We start from the raw sequence: 18,962 nt of genomic DNA, 5'->3' as shown, positions 1-18,962 counted from the left end.
CCACTCGCTGCGTACAACGAAGGAGACCCACTCCATACCCGGTTCGTACAAGAACAACCAAACACAACAACACAGCTACGACACAAAAAGCCTATCCAACACCGAGCCCCTCGCCGCGTCTCGGCCGACACTGAAGACCTCCGAAGAACAGCAACTCCAACTTCCTTGAAATAGCCAGCGGACGACCATACATGGCGCCGGAGGAGAAAGATCCGGGAAGCGGTGAACACCGGAGGAGCGCATCATGGGACCTTGAGTCTCCCAGCACAATGCTCCCAACAAAGTAACAACCTCAAAGACGTTGCCATCATGCTGATCCTACGAATCAAGGCTTTCACCCCAGAGACAGCTGCCGATACGAGGTCGCGAGAAAGATGGTGTTGCACTCGGTGAAGCCTCCAGGAAGGTGAATGACACCCGTAGGTGCCATCAACGCCGGTCCGGCCACAACCGAACATGATTTTCATCCATAGTGTTGCACATCTCCACGTCTCCAAGAACCCGGCCAGTCCCGATCAGATGCCTCGCACCGCCGTCACCGCAACAACCTGCCATTGAAGCCCCCTTCACTACCGAGGGAACACGCCTAAAGCCATCACCTTCACCATCGACTAGGAGCTGCAGCAACCACCGAACAGTGCAAAGCCAGTTCCGCCACGGTGGCCTTCACCCGCGCAGGGGACTGCCACCAGAATGGATCCAACCCGCACCTCCGACCACCCTCCGGCACCCACACCGCCGAGGCATCGCCGCACGCCTCACATGGAAGCAACCAAATGCCCGCTGCCCGCCAAGACCCTTCCTGGCAAGGCCTCGCAGCACCGCCACTGCCATGGCTGCGCTTGCACCGCCGCCACCACCAGAGCCGGTGCACCACCTACACCCTCCATCCTTCTACGCTCCACGCAAGGATCCAAAGACAACCGCGGCACTCCCTGTCGTGAGCACCCCAAGGACGCCGGCCAGCGCCGAAGACGCACCAGATTGGGGCCGAGATCCCCGAATCCGCACGGATCTGGCCAGACACAAACTCCCTCGTGGCGAGGAGCACCAAGCCATCGCCGGCCTGCGCACTCCACGACGCGCTGCCACCAGACCGCCACGACGCCCTGCACCACCTCCCGCCAGCGCGCCTCCATCTGCCGCGACGGCCACCGAGAACCGCCGCGAGGCCGAAGAAGCGGTCCCCCGCGACCACCGCTGACCTCGCACCTGGCCAGCCCAGATCTGGCACAGCCCGAACCCGCCAAGACCAGGGCGCCACACCGCCCGACCTGTGCCCTTTCACGCCGTGCCGCGACCGCCCAGCAAGCTAGGCCTCCCCGCTCCGCCGCCTGCCTGCACGCACCACCCAGCCTAGGTGCGCCGGCCTCCGAGATCCGCCGTCATGGATGGAGGAGAAGCCCCCCGTGACCCCACATAGCCGAAGAGGCGAGACAGATCCCGCTGCCACCGGCACCGCGAGGGCTTTGCCCTGCGGCGCTCGCCGGCGGCGCCAGATGGGAGGGGACGGAAGGGGTGGCGGCGAGGGTTGGAGCGCCCGGGTCGCCTGCGGGGACGAGACACGGGGCCGAGAAACTCAATTCACACACAGCCATGCACACCACAAACGCCCCCCCCCCCCCCCCACCCACACACACACCCCGGTCCTCTCCTCTGTCGCACTCTTATGCATGCCCTGTAGGCTCTCTCTTGCATGCCAAAGGTGGTGTGCCTTAGTGTAGTATTTTTACTCCACTAAGATTTGACCGGACCTAACCGATCCCCTATACATAATGGAATAAAATTCAAATTCACATAATAGTTCAACCTACTTTCGATTTAAACAACTGAAATTGGTTACATTGTCTTGACAACCGAAATCTAACTCATTGTCTTGACAACTGAAATTTAAATTAAACTTAAACTGAAACTAAACTAATCTTCATCCTCATTCTTGCCAGAGTAGAGATCGAGACAATCTTGCCTCGACATGCCACCGCCCATTCGGTCCGGGTCAGTGCCGTCGTCACCGGAGTCGGGGAACATGCGCCGCCGCTCCTTGGCGTCGAACTCCTTCTCCATGACGCCGTCATCGCCGCCGCCTTGCTCCTCATCGTCAGAGATGACGATGACCTCGCCATTGACCGTCCGCTCTGCGAAGATGGCCCGCTCCTTCTCCGTGAGCTCGGGGTGCTGCCGGCGGAGCTCCGCCATGTATTCCACGATGGCGGCCTCCGCCATGAGGCGCTCCCTCGCCTCCCGGTCCTCGCGAGCCGTCGCCGCATCCACCAGACTCAGCACCGACGGGACGAGGTGGACCGGCGCCATCCCAAACGGGAAGTTGAGGCGTGCTGCCGTGCCGTGGAGCCAGACTTGCCACCGTTCGTATTCGTGAAATGATGGCAGAAACATATAGCCGCCATGTATACCATCAGAAAAGCTTGTTTCTCTCGGCGTGAGTGCAGCAGAGTTAATTGCAGGAAACAATTCCTTTTATAATTAAGTTTACAAAATCATGTTTTCAGTGATTTCCATATTTCAGGTTCTGATGAGTGGGTTTGCACAATGTGGAGGCCCGAAAAAAAAGGGAGAAAAGATTTGAAGGGTACAACCAGAGGTAGAGCTAGTGGGGTACCGTGGTTCCCCATTACTGGATCCGGTGGACATATTATTGCTGGCAGGCACAGACCATGTGAGTGAAGGAAGAGCTATCCATGCATCTTGTGCATGCATGATGATGGCCGGCCAGAACTGTGGAGATATAAAGATGACAAAGGCAAGGGTTTGGTAGTTTCGGTGAGGGGAAAGAGATAAGGCAAATAACACCACAGAGAGAGTAAAATAGATGCGCAGTTCATTTGTTTGTGTAAGAATCAGTACTGCAATACACTGGTCACAATTGATTTCATGATCCCATGCCAATGCTCTGTCCCTGCTCCCACACTGATCTCACTTACAGTAGGGGAGTGTTACTGTGTGAGGGGCAGTCTCACTCGCTTGCATGTCCTACGAACGGAGCGGGTGAAATCTTCTGTCAAACACAATCCAATTGGTACAAGGAAAGGTCTGGAGGAGATGAGAAACGAGTGATGGGATGTGTGTCCCCATGGCGCCCCCATCCACATCCATCTGTCCATCCATCACACCCGGGGCATTGCTCTTGAGCCATTTCTTGCTTGATCCATCATGCAATGACATGCTTCGTCCATCTCATCTTGACATGGGATGTCTCTGCCTATGTTTGTTTGTGCACTTCTAGTACTAGTAGCTAGCATAAGTAGGATGTGAGGTGTCTTCTAGTTTGATTACAGAAAGTGGTTGCCATGGCCATGGGTGGACTATCGAAGCTAAGGCTGGCGCTACCATTTTAGAGCAACTCTAACAGATCCCGTAAAACACCGACACGCATAATGATTTTGCAATTCACGGAAAAAGGTATTGCGGACCAGCGCGGGCGTGGTCGGACTCAGACCCCGCAAAACGGACCCGTAAAAAAGGATATCCGGTGAATATGCTCTTTTACGGGTCGGCTATGCGGGGTCTGCTCGGGCACCACCGCGTCGACCCGAAAACCGAAGACGCCCAATTATCGAATTTGACATCGATTCCAAAAATGAGTTAAAATTCAAACAATAGTACACAGTTCACACGCAAATAAAAGCTTAGTTTTGTAGGACAAACGCAAAGGGGAAAAAAGTGACGACCACGTCTGGCATCATCTTGGTCGATCTTCACTCCGCGCCACCGAGTCCATCGAGGTCATCGCAACCACCGAGTCCACCTCCGGCACTTGGTCCAACTCAGGCACCAAAATCATCGGTTGGTGCAGTGAACGCATCGGCGACATTGGTTCCAAACCCCGTTGAGAAAACATCTCCGACACTGTAACACACATTGGCCGACGCAAGCATTCTTCTCTTCAAGCTATATCTTCTTGCCATGTCATGCCATTCTGTAGTGAGGTCGTCCATGTCATTGTTGTTCAATGTCATGATCTTGTTCTCTTCGGCAAGCAACTTGGACATGGCTACCGCAATGGCGAAAAGCAAAGAAAATTGAAAGGGCCGAAGAGGCATACCTTCCGGCCATTTCGCCAAACACCTCGCTTGCGGTGGAAGCAGTGCCGTTGAGCGGCATCGCCGGGGAACCTCTTGCCGGGGCGGAGGGAGTGGATGAAGGAGTCGGCTTCTTTGTAGCCGGAATCCTCTACCGCTTTATGCCCGAGACCTTGCCGACATTCTCCGCCGCCGACCGGGATCGCGCAGCGGCGTTGGCTCCCGGAGCGCGGGCCTTCCCGGCGGTGGCAGCCGGATTCCCACCCTGCACGACCACGTTGCCCTGCTGCTTGCGGGCAGGCGCAGTGGTGCCTTGAGCAACGGCGGGGACAACATGACCGGCGACGAGATCCGCCGGAGGGGATTGAGCGTATGCGACCTCGACGGTGACCGGGGACGGCAGGGAGTCATCCATGGCGGCGAAGAACTGCCGGGGAAGATGCACCGGAGCGGGCGGTGGCGGGAGCAACGGTGGCGGAGGAGTGGGGAGCGGGAACGGCCGTGCGGAAATGTCCCTCCCGCCAAATCTCGCTGCGGATAGGGGCCGAGCTCGGGTCGGCCTCCCGTCCCGTGAATCTAAAGGTTGGGGGAGATCTTTTGCCGCGCCCCGCAAAATATTTTACGGGTTGGACGTGTTTGCAGGGTCTGTTCGGCCGGGATTCCGCGTCGGCCCGCATTTTGATGGTTATTTTGCGGGCTGGGGCTTTTTGCGGGGTCTGCTAGAAATGCTCTTAGGGGGAATGGCACATGATGAGAGATCATCACTAGATCCTGTCAGGTTGTCACCTACCTACCATAGGCGTGTATGTCCATGGAAGTTGAAGATCGATGAGGTATTGCGGTGTGGATGGACAGAGTGGAGAGCATTTGCAATGATTAGCCCGTTTACATTACCGTCGGGCGTCGGTGGTGTAAACTTCAAGCCCGATACGGCCATTGACGGGGACGGCGACGCCGGCGCTGGTATGTCGAATTCCTCCGAAATGATTAGCCCGTCGCCATCTCGCGACGATCATATGCAGCGCCGGACGTAATATGATCTCTTCGTGTCCTACTGTTTATGAGCGTATGCTCCTACTGTGGCCCAGCAAGTTGTAGAGGATTGATTGTGTACACTGACTGAACATGGCTCTGGATAATGGAAACTGAAAATGTTTTACATAGTTATATAAGGAGACAAAATCATAACCGTGTAAGTACTGATTTTGTACAACATGAGTCGATGTGCAATTTTGTCTGATCCACATGGCTCATGAGCTGGAGGGATTTTCCTTGTACAACATTTTTACTCCTACATTGTGGTTACAAATTCGGATGCCTGAATGGGCGTATGTGTCTGTGTGTATGTGTGACACACTTGCAACTTGCAATCCATTTAGTGACGTGGAGAAATATATGTACACACAGAAGTAAAACCTCTGATGGACGCGCGGAGGGGGGGGGGGGGGGTCTTTTCTTCATGCTCGGCCTTATCGTGGTCATCGCATTCCCGAAATCTTCATACCTCAATGGTCGCAGCTGTAACATTGTTAGCAGAAAGTTGGTGGTTCATCCTTGGCCATGAGCCACTAACGGGAGAATACTACCAACAATTTCAAACAGCGGGATTTACGGTTGACTATACCAAAGTTCAGAAACTGTAGAACAAGCACCTGGTTTGCTTTGAATGTGAGAATACTCTGTGGACAGAGCTCTCTGATCGGCATCATTGCAGCTTCCTCGCACAAGGCTCTTAGGTCACTCCCAGAATATCCTAGGGACATACAGATATGCTTCATCTTCAAGGACAACAGCGGCCATCATTTCAAGAATGAACATAGAACAGAAAGTGGAATTTACATTCAGTCTCCACACCAAGCCTCTCCAGATCAAGACCTGTTTTAGAGTTGATTGTCAAATAGAAACTCCCATTTTTTTATACCACCAAACCATGAGAACGTCCTAGTATTGATTCATCGTATTGAAAAAATAACAATAGAATACGGGACAACATCGTTCCATTGTTGTGTAAATAGATACTGGCCTTCGCCTATCTGGCCATCCTAGCACATGGTAGGAACTCGAGGCAGGGGCTTGTGGCCCGGTAGTTGGGAGATGACAGTAGTTTTGATGATCGATGGGTTAATGTTATACAACATAGAAGTCCTCAAAACGATACCTCCAACCAACTCATAACAACATAATCGAATCAATGGACTGGTTGCGGGCTTTGGTAAAAAAACGACCAGTCCATTAGATTTTTTTAGAAAAGGAGAATGACCCCCGGCCTCTACATCTGGGCGATGCATACGGCCACACCAGTCCATTAGATGAAATATTTATGGTTGAGATGCATCCAATCATATCAAAAGCACACGATAAGATTCTAACATAAATGTGGATATAGCAAACAAAACATACATGTGCTAGAATTGAAGAAGCATGCACCCACATAATCTAATAAATGCAATTAAATACTGCCTTCACTCCAACAATGCCCAAGATATAAACACATGTTCCCTCCAATACTGTTGGTTCCAATTCCTACAATGCTGACAGATAGATATAATACATAGATGTTTAATCAGTACAGATAGGGCTGCATATGAATTAGCTTTATAGGCTTGGAAGGCACCGGGAATTATTCTACGGTTACAAGGTTGTTAAACACGAGCAATTTGATCCCTTCGACATCTTTTGCACAACCCAGATGGGCAATCTTTTGTGAATCAGCCTCTAGGATGTCTCAAGCCACTGACAAGGAGTCCAAATGTTTGACATTGCAAGGAGCCCATGTCCCTTGTGCCATGTGGTTATTTTCCCGCTGGCTTTCAAGTTGTAGTTGTATATGATGACTTTTAGAAATTTCCCTGCCGTTGTTATATCTCGATACCCATGATGGTTAGGATTGCCTGCATAACCACAGGCCACCAATGGTGTTGCGTTTGTAAAAACAACATCTAACATATAGTCATTATTTCTAAATTTGTGTAAATCTTCTTGCAGTGTTTTTTCTTTGGGGATGTAGATACTTAGCATATCTAGTAGATCCCCTATTCTAAAAGTCCAAAATTCATCCCCCAATCGAAAATGTCAAGTTTCTTAGGTGGGTAAAACTTTTTCTCATCTAGTAGACCCCATCTAACCATTTTCAAACTTATCACAAGATATTAGTGCAATACTTAAGAATTCAAGTGCACACAATTTCAATACATAGATATTTTTTTGGCGGAAAGAATACATAGAAATTTAATGTTCTCATACATAACCATGCAAATTCAAACACAAAGACGGTCCAAATAAACTAAGAATCCAAATAAACATTATAAAAGAGCACAAGATCAAGTGCTATGAAGTGGGTTGTGAGAGCTCGACGGTTCTTGGTACTTCGGTGTGCTTGGAGGATGACTTCGATCATGTTTGGAGGATGGATTGTGTACCTGGAACATGGCCGTTTTACGCATTTAGGGAGAGGAAATCATAACACAATTATTATGTGTAGGCACTGATTTTATACAACATTAGTTCATGTGCAATTTTGGCTGATCCACATGGCTCATGAATCCGAGGGAGTTTCCTTGTACAACATTTTACATTCTTACAAATCGGATGCCTGAATGGGCGTATGTGTATGTGTGTCTGTGTGACACACTTGCAACTTGCAATTCATTTAGTGACGTGGAGAAATATATGTACACACCGAAGTAAAACCGTCTGATGAACAGGGGGTGGTTATTGTTTGTGACCTTGCGCCGACCTCATCGTTCCATTTCTCCAGCTCGTCCCACTTGCTATTCTTCAAGTTCGGCCTTATCACGGTCATCGCATTCCTAAATCTTCATACCTCAATGGTCGCAGTTGTAACATGGTTAGCAGAAAGTTAGTGCTTCATCCTTGGCCATGAACCATGCACGGAAAAATACTACCAACAATTTCAAACTACAGGGTTGACGGTTCAGTATACCAAAGTTCAGAAACTGCAGAACAAGCACCTGGTTTGCTTTGATATTGAGAATATTTTGTGGACCGAGCTCTTTGATCGGCATCATTGCATCTTCCTCGCACAAGGCTCTCAGGTCACTCCCAGAATATTCTAGGGACATCATTTCAAGAATGAATATACAGCAGAAAGTGGAATTTACCTTCGGTTTCCACAGCAAGCCTCTCAAGATCATGATTTGCAATTTCCAGGTTCAAAAGTCGTGGGCAATATTAGAATCGTGCTACATGCATAGAAAGTACTGGCGACAGGCTATCTCGCTGGGAGGCTGAGCACTCATATCTCGGCCATCAGGAAGTGGCGTTGGCTTCTCCTTCCCAGCGTCATGGTTGTACTTCAAGGAAGGCCGGGGCGTGCCTTCCCAAGGCCGCGCGGTGCTGCAGCGCTTGGGGCGCATGTGGAATGCGGCAGTGCCGCTCAATTGTGAAAACATAATAAAGCACCTGCACCCAGGCCCTCTCTATCTAGCCATCAATTTCCTGCATCGTGATTTGTGCAAATATTTTTTTTTTGTTTCTCTCACATAGAACATGTCTTAAAATTTAAACCATTGCAATGTGACTAAGCTTTCTAACTAGAATCTAGGATAAATCTTTCAGAATTTTTTGTCAAACATAAATAAACTAAATAAGTTTTGTCTGATTAAAAAAATCATTTTTTTAGTATTTAAAAAATTCTGAAAGATTTATCCTAGATTCTACTTAGAAAGCTTTGACACACTGCAAAGGTTTGAATTTCAAGACATATTCTATATGAGAGAAACAAAAAAGAAAAAAAATTATATAGAAAGTTAGTTGTGTCACACGGATCTTAAAGCAATATTGAAGAGTCAGGATAGAAGGGCCGGGGTGCAGGTGAAAATCTGTGCTGGTGCTGATTCGGGCAGTTGGGAATCAGTCAATCCGGTGGTTGACTTCAGCAGCGACCTCATTGCGGATTGCGGCGTCGTCCACCGAAAGATCGTCGTGAGGATTTGCACTCTCTAGATCTGGTGGTTGAATTTGGCACCGATCCAAACTATGGACGACAACTTGACACTGAGGTATGGTGTTGCATGTAGCTGCTGGGTCATGGAAAAGTGATGGCGACAACACATGATTCACGATCGGTGGTGGTGTCACTCGAGCACCCCAACTCAAGCTTCAGGGTGAAAGCCTAGGTCAGACCAAAGTTGGTTATACCTAGCACTATTATCTTGTTGAAGACATTGCTTAGATATGCTCAAACTGGTTTTTCAAGATGAAAATCTAGATTCTGACGGGATCCGATGACGATTGCGCTTCATCATCACTCCCTTCATGAAGACGTTATTGTTGAAGAACCTCAACATTTGTGTGGTGTCATGAGATAGTAGGTGCGGATACAGTCATTGTTGTAGTTTGCCGATCACAGATATGATCACTTTGGAGTTTTTCTTTTTCTCGCTTACGCATAGCTTTGGTCATGCATGACTTTGCTATTTGCTGGCATATTTTTGTGTGCGTGTGTTGAAGTTGATTGTGTGCATCCTAACTATGCAGAGGACGGATGTGTTCTCACTGTGTTTTGTATCCTCTTGATGCTTCATTTTCAATAAAAATTTACCCTTTGTCGGAAAACCCAAAGAAGTTTTCACTTAAATCGTGAGCAAGAAAGTTGATAGAATATTCTGTGGACCGACCTCTCTGATCGGCATCATCGCAGCTTCCTCACACAAAGCTCTCAGGTCACTCACACAATACCCTAAGGGACATACAGATATTCTTCATCATCAAGGACCTCAGCAGCACCATCATTTCAGATAGAACATAGAACAGAAGATGGAATTTACCTTCAGTCTCCATAGCAAGCCTCTTCAGACCAAGATATGCAATAGAAGTTGTTGTCAAATAGAAATTCTCCACCAAACCATGAGATCATCTTAGTATTGAATATTGATTCATCGTATACAAAAACTAAACAATAATAGATTACGAGACGAGATCGGTCCAATGTTGTGCAAATAGATACTTGTCTTCATCTATCTTGCCCTCCTAGTACATGCTAGGAACTCAAGGAAGAGGAATCGTGGCCAGGTAGAAGGCAGATGACAGCAGTGTCGATGATCGATGGGTCAAATGAGCTGGATGATATAGAAGTCCTGACAATGATACCTCCCACCAACTCACAAACAACATAATCGATTCAATGGACTTGTTGTAGGCTCAGGTAAAAAAAGACTAGTCCATTAGATGAAATATTTATGGTTGAGAATTGAGATGCATCTAATGATGCAGCAAGGAGCAGTTTCTAAGATAAATGTGAATATACAAAATCAAAACATAATTGAAGAGATTACCAAACATGTGCTAGAACTGAAGAAGCATGCACTCACATAAGCTAATAAATTCAATTAAATACTACCTTCACTCCTGCAATGCCCAAGATATAAACATAGGTCCCTTCCAATACTGTTGGTTCCAATTCATACAGTGCCAACAGATAGATAAAATACATCTGTCAAATGATTGGAGAGAGGGTTGCATATGAATTAGCTGTCTAGGCTTGGAAGGCACCGAGAATTATTAAGTGGCTAAACAGCAACTGCAGACGAGCAAATTTGCTCCCATTCGACCTCTTTCACACAATTTAGATCTGCATTGTTGTGTGAATCAGCCATGAAAACGACCAAATCCACTGGCAAGGAGTCCAGATGCTTGATGTTCTAAGGAGCCCCTGTTCCTTCTATCATGTGGATGTTTTGCTGCTAGGGATTAACATGTACCTGTAGATAACATGACTTTTTGGAAGTCCTCTGCTATTGTTATTGGTCTATACCCATGATGACAAGGATATATTGCCTACGTAACCAGCGGTGGTGTTGCATCTACACAAACAAGAAATGCAGAGCAATATTACTAGCATATAGTCATTTATTTATCAATTTCTGTAAATCTTCTTCCACCGTTTTGCTTTTTTGGGGTGTAGACACTTAGTGCACAGAATAGCTAAAATGAATTACAAAACAGATAAGCATGAAGGTGCCGCAGCACCAAAGGGCTATCGACCCCTAACATTAACACCGTTGATAGGGAAAGGATCCCGTTAATCACCTAGGGATACAAATACCAATACCACTCACGTTTAATCACCGCCGGCCACAAAAGCCATGCCGTCGCACCAAAACTTTGATCAGTTTGGTGACGCAAGCGAAGCCTAGTTTATGTATGTTATATGATGACATACAAATACCACTGACGTTTAATCACCGACGGCCGCAAAAGCCATGCCATCGCACCAAAACTTCGATCAGTTTGGTGACGCGAGCGAAGCCTGGTTTATGTATGTTATATGATGACATAGCAATACCACTGATGTTTAATTACCGACGGCCGCAAAAGCCATGCCGTCGCACCAAAACTTCAATCAGTTTGGTGACGCAAGCGAAGCCTGGTTTATGTATGTTATATGATGACATACCAATACCACTGATGTTTAATCACCGATGGCCGCAAAAGCCATGCCGTCGCACCAAAACTTCGATCAGTTTGGTGACGCAAGCGAAGCCTGGTTTATGTATGTTATATGATGACATACCAATACCACTGATGTTTAATCACCGATGGCCGCAAAAGCCATGCCGTCGCACCAAAACTTCGATCAGTTTGGTGACGCAAACGAAGCATGGTTTATGTATGTTATATGATGACGTGGCCTTCTTTGAGCGTGCTCCAATGGGTTGTACCCCCGCATACAAGGCAGCATATATGCAGACACACGTGCACTGGTGCACTGATGCACAGATCAGGTTAACCAGTGTTGATCGATCAGGTTTACGCTGATGCTTTGCAGCCTTCGTCCCACTCACCAGCTACCCTGCATTGCATACGAAGCCTACTACACATACGCAAAGGCACGCATTTTCACAGCGAGGCGGCAGGTCATGATCTGGGCCATCATTTCAGACATGAACAGTGAACAAAAGATGGAATTTACCTTCAGTCTCCACAGCAAACCTCTCTAGATGATGATCTGTGATACAATTGAGTGTCAAATTGTTAAGTTTTCCGATCCAGTTTTCCTTATAATTGGATCAGCAAAAATCTAAGGAGCGACTCTTGGGTTTTGCCGCTTTTGAGCAACATATTCAGGTTTGAGAACTCTCCCCACGTTGATTCCTCGAAAAAATAAAAGAGTGTCAAATAGTATGTCCCAATTTTTATACCATCAAACCATGAGATCGTCCTAGTATTGATTCATCGTATAGAAATAATAAACAATAGTTTATCGGACAACATCGTTCCAGTGTTGTGCAAATAGATACTGGTCTTCGTCTATCTCGCCATCCTATTACATGGTAGGAACTCAATGCATGGGGGTTGTGGCCCGGTAGTAGGGAGATGGCAGTAGTGTCGATGCTCGATGGGTCAAATGAGCTATACACCATAAAAGTCCTAACAGCGATACCTCCCACCAACTCACAACAACATACTCAAAGCAATGGATTGGTTGCAGGCTCGGGTAAAAGAACGACCAGTCCATTAGATGAAATATTTATAGTTGAGATGCATCCAATCGGATCAAAAGCACACTATCCTATGATGCGGCAACAAGCGGTTTCTAACATAAATGTGAATATAGAAAATCAAAACATAATTGAAGACATTACCACACATGTGCTTGAATTGAAGAAGCATGCACTCACATAAGCTAATAAATGCAATTAAACACTACCTTCACTCAAGTTTTGCTGAGATATAAACATGGGTCCATTCCAATACTGTTGGTTCCAATTCCTACGGGGCTGACGGCTAGATATAATACATATATTATTCCTGCAGGGCTCACGCGTAGATATAATATATACGTTAAATCAGCAGGGCTACATATGAATTAGCTGCTTAGGCTTGGAATGCACCGGGAATTATTATACGGTTACAAGGTTGTTACATGTGAGCAATTTGATCCCTTCGACCTCTTTCACACACATCAGATGGGTATTCTTGTGTGAGTCAGCCTCGATGTCAACTCAACCCACTGACAAGGAATCCAGATGCCTGAAGTTGGAAGGAGCCGATGTCGCTTCTATCGTGTGGTTATTTTGCCGCTGGCTTTCACGTGGTAGTTGTAGACCATGACTTTTGGAAATTCACCTGCCGTTATTGTATCTCAATAGTCAATACATAACGGTTAAGAATTGCCTACATAACCACTGTTCACCAATGTTGTTGCATGTGTGAACGGCAGAGCAATATTACTAGCTTATAGTCATTCATTTATCAATTTGTGTAAACCTTCTTGCAGTGTATTATTTTGGGGGATGTAGATACTTAGATCATCTCTAGTAAATCCCCTATTGTAGGAGTCCAAAACTCATCCCGTACAGCAAAATATCAATGCCGACTTTTCATGGGATTAAACTTTTTCTCACGTAGCAGGCCCCATCCAACCGTTTTCAAATTTATCTCAATATATTAGTGAAATACTTAAGAATCCAAGTGCTCACAAATTAAAGACACGGCAAATTTAATGTACTCAAACATGACCATGCAAATTCAATCACAAAGACAGTCCAAATAAACTAAGAATCCAAATAAACATATGATAAAAGAGCACAAGAACAAATGCCACGAAGGTGTCGATGGTGCTCAATAAGATCTTAAAGTCGGTTGTGATCTTGACGGTTCTGGAACATGGCCGTTTTACACAGTTAGAGAGGAGAAATCATAATCATTATTATTATGTATAGGCACTGATTTTATACAACATGAGTTCATGTGCAATTTTGGCTGATCCACATGGCTCATGAACCCGAGGGATTTTCCTTGTACAACATTTCACATAGGTACAAATCGGATGCCTGAATGGGTGTATGTGTATGTGTGTCTGTGACACACTGGCAACTTGCAATCCATCTGATGACATGGAGAAATACATGTACACACCAAAACTGTCTGATGGGCGGGGGGGGGGGGGGGGGGGGGGGGGGCATTTCTCCAATTCCCACTTGCTCTTCTGCAAGCTCGGCCTTATCACAGTCATCGCATTCCTGAAATCTTCATACCTCAATGGTCGCAACTGCAACACGGTAAGCATAAAGTTAGTGCTTCATCCTTGGCCCTCAACTACTCATGAAAGAATACTATCAGCAATTTGTTTCGCAAAAAAAAAACTGTCAACAATTTCATAGAGCAAAGTTGACGGTTTAGTATACAAATTTCAGAAACTGCAGAACAATCACCTGGCTTGCTTTGATAGTGAGAATATTCTGTGGACTGAGCTCTCTGATCGGCATCATTGCAGCTTCGTCGCACAAGGAGTCAGGTCACTCCCAGAATATCCTAGAGACATACAGATATGCTTCATCAACATGGACCACAGCGGCCATTATTTCAACAATGAACATAGAGCAGAAAGTGGAATTTACCTTCAGTCTCCATAGCAAGCCTCTCAAAATCATGATCTATAAGGAAACATTTCCAGGTTCAAACATCGCCGACAATACTAGAATCGTGCTACATGCATTGAAAGTACTGGCTGCGTACTACGATGCAAAAACGGAACTGCTAGGTTCCTGTGAGCTCCTTTGTTGGGTAATCCAAACAACACGTGAGTTAGTCTTGGCAAGTATTAGAATTAAGCTGGTCTCTAGTTGTAGTTTGGTAAGAATTAGTGGCCATGTGAGTTAGTGTTCTGGGTTTGTATGCCCACGTGTGAGTCAAATAGGAGTACTAGCTAGTAGAGTTCGGTTGAGATTTGTACGTGAATCAAGTAGTAGTAGTTTAAGTCTGTTCAAAGTCCAAGTAGGTGTCCGAGTAGGACTAGGAAGAGTTGGACGTGATGGCTTGGCTGAACGTGTATATATATACACGGGCAGACCATAGCTATTGTAACATCGTGAAAAGAGAAAAGGAAGAAAATAAAGAGAGAAACAAAGGGCATGATACGAGCCCTTGGCTATCAGTTTTTTATATGCGTGTGTTCGTGCAGTTTGATGTGAACGATCCTGAGGGAGAATTTCCAACAATTGATATCAGAGCAAGGTTCAGGAGTCGAACGCTTGCCCCAGGGTGGCGACCTACTAGCGCCTCGGGGCGGGCAATACAGTCGCTGGTGTAGCGACGAAGAGGATCGGGCAATTTAGTCGTTGGGGTGCAACGGCGTGGAGGATTGGGCTGATTGTCGTTCGCCGGAGTGACGGCGAGGAGGCGGCGATGACGCTGTCGCAAGCGAGGCGACGGGTGATCGTCATTCGACGGAATAACATGGAGGAGGGCGACAGGGCTGTCGTCTACAAGGCGTTGGTGATCGTTGATGGTTATGGAGGTGCGGAAGTTGTGACACAGAGGAAATCATCGAGATCATCGTTCGGGGGAGCGAGGAAGAGGCGACAAAGTTGTGAGCTGTCGTCAAGGTGTGCACATGAGTTCTTGTAAGTTGCGTCCAAGAGCTCAGGTGTGTGAATCTTCTGTTGCAGTTGAGATGCGTCACTGGCGGAGGAGAATTGCAAACAAGAGCGGGCAGAAAAAGGAATGTGTTCCTTGCGTTTCCGTTCATGGTCGCGGAGTTCCGGTGAGTTCATATACGGTGGAGATGAGTTGCACGTATATGGCGAGTTGTGTTGCCGCTGGACAGGAGGTGTCGTTTGGTAAGTTGTGTCACCAATGACAAAGAAAAAAATGTGGCGGGTGAATAGATGTGTATCCCCGTGTGCAAGTAGTCAATGAGAAGATGAAGATCAACGTGAACAGGACGTGCACCGGTTAAGTTGAGTTCCTGCATGAGGCTATGCGTTTAGTCTGCATGTAGCATGCTAAAATGTGGCAGCGTGGCTGGTAGTCCAGGTAATCGTTGATTCTAGTCTGCAAGTTGGCATAAGAAGCAAAATATGGCGATGAGGTGGTGGCCATCGTTACAAAAGAAGAGAAGTTGTGATCCGGTAAATCGCGTCACCGGAGGCAATCAGTAGGACAAGATAAAGAGGTGATCATCTGCGTGTCTCGTCGAGTAAAAAGTCGGATGTTTGGATTAGGGGGTGAATGTTGGGTAATCCAAACGACACGTGAGTTAGTCTTGGCAAGTATTAGAATTAAGCTGGTCTCTAGTTGTAGTTTGGTAAGAATTAGTGGCCATGTGAGTTAGTGTTCTGGGTTTGTATGCCCACGTGTGAGTCAAATAGGAGTACTAGCTAGTAGAGTTCGGTTGGGATTAGTACGTGAATCAAGTAGTAGTAGTTTAAGTCTGTTCAAAGTCTAAGTAGGTGTCCGAGTAGGACTAGGAAGAGTTGGACGTGAGGGCTTGGCTGAACGTGTATATATATACACGGGCAGACCATAGCTATTGTAACATCGTGAAAAGAGAAAAAGGAGAAAATAAAGAGAGAAACAAAGGGCACGATACGAGCCTTTGGCTATCAGTTTTTTGTACGCGTGTGTTCGTGCAGTTTGATGTGAACGGTCCTAAGGGAGAATTTCCAACATCCTTATCTTTTCCACATCATTATCACACCACTATGTGCTGTGCAACTGTACATCGGAGAAATAGAATAAAATAAGATGCCAAGGTTTCATTCTTTATGACCTGTTGGTGAATCCCCACAACTTTCTGACAATACAAAACCTTCAGATGGCCATTCACTTTTTACACACAATGGCCAACAAAGTGCCTAGTTTGTTCGTTAATGGACTTTTGGGATGAATATGGGGTGTTGCAGAATAAAAGGTAGCAAGGGTGGCACTGAAACAATTGAACAGAGCATGTATCTGAAGGTATAACTAAGGAAAGTAGTCACTTACTGGACAATTTGAATGCTTGTCCTTTGAGCTGATTTTTCAGAAGTAACCTCCATACACATTTGGATTGGGTAGTGGCACATATATTGTTTTTACCTGTTTATATGGTTGAATATAATAGCATTCATCAAAGATGTAGTAGAAACCACATCAAAACAGTGATTGTAGAAACTAAGTCAAAATAGTGGGTAATAAAGTGCCAGAAATTCAGTTGGGGAAACAAGTACCCTGATGTCCAAAAATGATACGCCAGTGTTTGGTAATTTCCATGAACCCAGTTATTTAACAATAGCTTTCAATTTGGTCTCCTAAAAGGAGTTGAAACCACATCGGTGCTACACGGGTGCGGCAATGTAGGCGCGCGCAAGCAGCGGAAAGTGGATTTTCATCTGTTGTGAGGGCAGCGGGCATCGCATGAGGAGGTTCGTGGTGCCGGCAACTGTGTCGGACACTATTGAGTAAGGGGCGCACCATCGATGCAGCGGCTCCAATAGTTTGGCGGATGCCACAATGTGACCCGTGCAGGTGTGGAGAGGTAGTGACTTGATCCAGGGTGAGACATGTGCGGCCACCTGGCAGTCGTCACAGATGTCTAAGGTGGGAGAACATCTCACATATTTGCTAGTGCCTTCTTAGCCTAGCATGGAGTACTGGCATATGCGACTATCGAATGGTCTGCCATCAAGATGCTTATTGGAACATTGCTTCATGTGCGGAGTGAAAACCTCCCGATGATAATTGGCCAGGCACAATAGCAAAGAAGTTGGATCCTATGCCGGTCATGGCTACGATAGCTAGAGAACATTTATTCCTTCATGAAGGTGATACTGGAGAAGAAGTCGACTTTGTCGTAGGTGTTTATTTCATACCTTGTAATGGTTTGGTCGCAGTTGCTTAGTTTGGTACTCTGCTTAATAATCAATAAAAGAGGCCATGTGCATCATAATGATGCATAGGCCGGGGGTTTCAACATCCTTTTCCAAAAAAAAAAATTAGCAGATATAGCAAATCAAAACATAATATAAGACATTATCATACATATGCTAGAATTGAAGAAGCATGTACTCACATAAGCCGATAAATGCATTGAAACACCACCTTTGCTCCAACGATGCTGAAGATATAAATATAGGTCCCTTAGGATACTTTTGGTTCCAATTCTCATAGCACCAATGGATAGAGACCATACTAAGAAAAGGAGTAGATATCAGGTTGTACTATATGAATGTATTGTGTAGGCTTGGAAGGCACCAGAAATTATTTTATGGCCAAGCTCCATGCTGGTACGAGCAATTTGATTCCTTAGGCCTCTTCCACGCGACGGAAATGGGCAGCGTGCCCGTATTCTGGATACGTGTAATGTGAATCTGCCGAAAAGAAAAGTCACTGTAGTGACAAGTAGTCTAGATGCTTGAAGTTGTAAGGGGCCCCAATTCCTTGTATCATGTGGCTATTTTGCTGCTGGTCTGTATGATGTAGTGCCAGATAGAATTGCCGTTGCCGTTCTTATTGGAGATACCCAAGACGGCTATATCATAAAAGCCCGCGCTGTCGCGTCCGTCCATCTTATTAGATATAATCTGCTCATTGCCAAAACTTGAGAAAATCTATAGGGTATATCTATGCTACGCAAAGAGTGAACTCCAGTGTTTACCTTTTATTTTAATATTTTTTACACTAATTACCCATTTAGTGAGATTTCATCTATTTTACCTCATTTAGCAAAAATGTTGTCACAATTTACCCTGTTTAAAATTTGGTGAGCCTTCTGACCAATGGGTTCCAATTGTAAGGTCCAGTTGACGTGCCACATCGGTGGTTTTCTCCTGATGGTTTTTCTGCACACTGAACCGCATCGCCTACCTTCACCTGACCGGTCAGGCTTGATATGATCACACCAGAGCAACTCGCCAGCGCCCGATGGCCAAGTCACCGAGGTTGGGCCGCAGCACACCGGCCTCCATTATTCACGGCACACATTGCTCGCATTCCAATCGCATGCACGATCCTGTCTTAGTCTGGTCCAAAACCACTGCCCCGTAGGGGGTAGAACGATGTAGACAACGAGCGGCACACAAGACTTCAAGGCGTGTCTGCTGGTGATTGTCGGAGCGAGCGACAACCAGTACAGTAATCTTTTCCCATCCCATGCATGGCCAAATCCTCTGTTTCTCACCCCTACTGGTTAGGTCTTTT

The 18,962-nt window shown here is 46.4% G+C and overlaps 1 pseudogene; it reads right to left on the bottom strand.

The window, feature by feature from the left end:
• Nucleotides 1-13,059: 13,059 nt before the first annotated feature.
• On the bottom strand, nucleotides 13,060-18,579 carry LOC123084301 (spastin-like; annotated as a pseudogene).
• Between the last annotated feature and the right edge of the window lie 383 nt (nucleotides 18,580-18,962).

Source organism: Triticum aestivum, chromosome 4A, assembly GCF_018294505.1.
Source record: "Triticum aestivum cultivar Chinese Spring chromosome 4A, IWGSC CS RefSeq v2.1, whole genome shotgun sequence".
Classification (NCBI taxonomy): Eukaryota; Viridiplantae; Streptophyta; class Magnoliopsida; order Poales; family Poaceae; genus Triticum; species Triticum aestivum.
The sequence above is the reverse complement of the archived record's forward strand: the minus strand, read 5'-3'. Positions and strand labels throughout refer to the sequence as shown.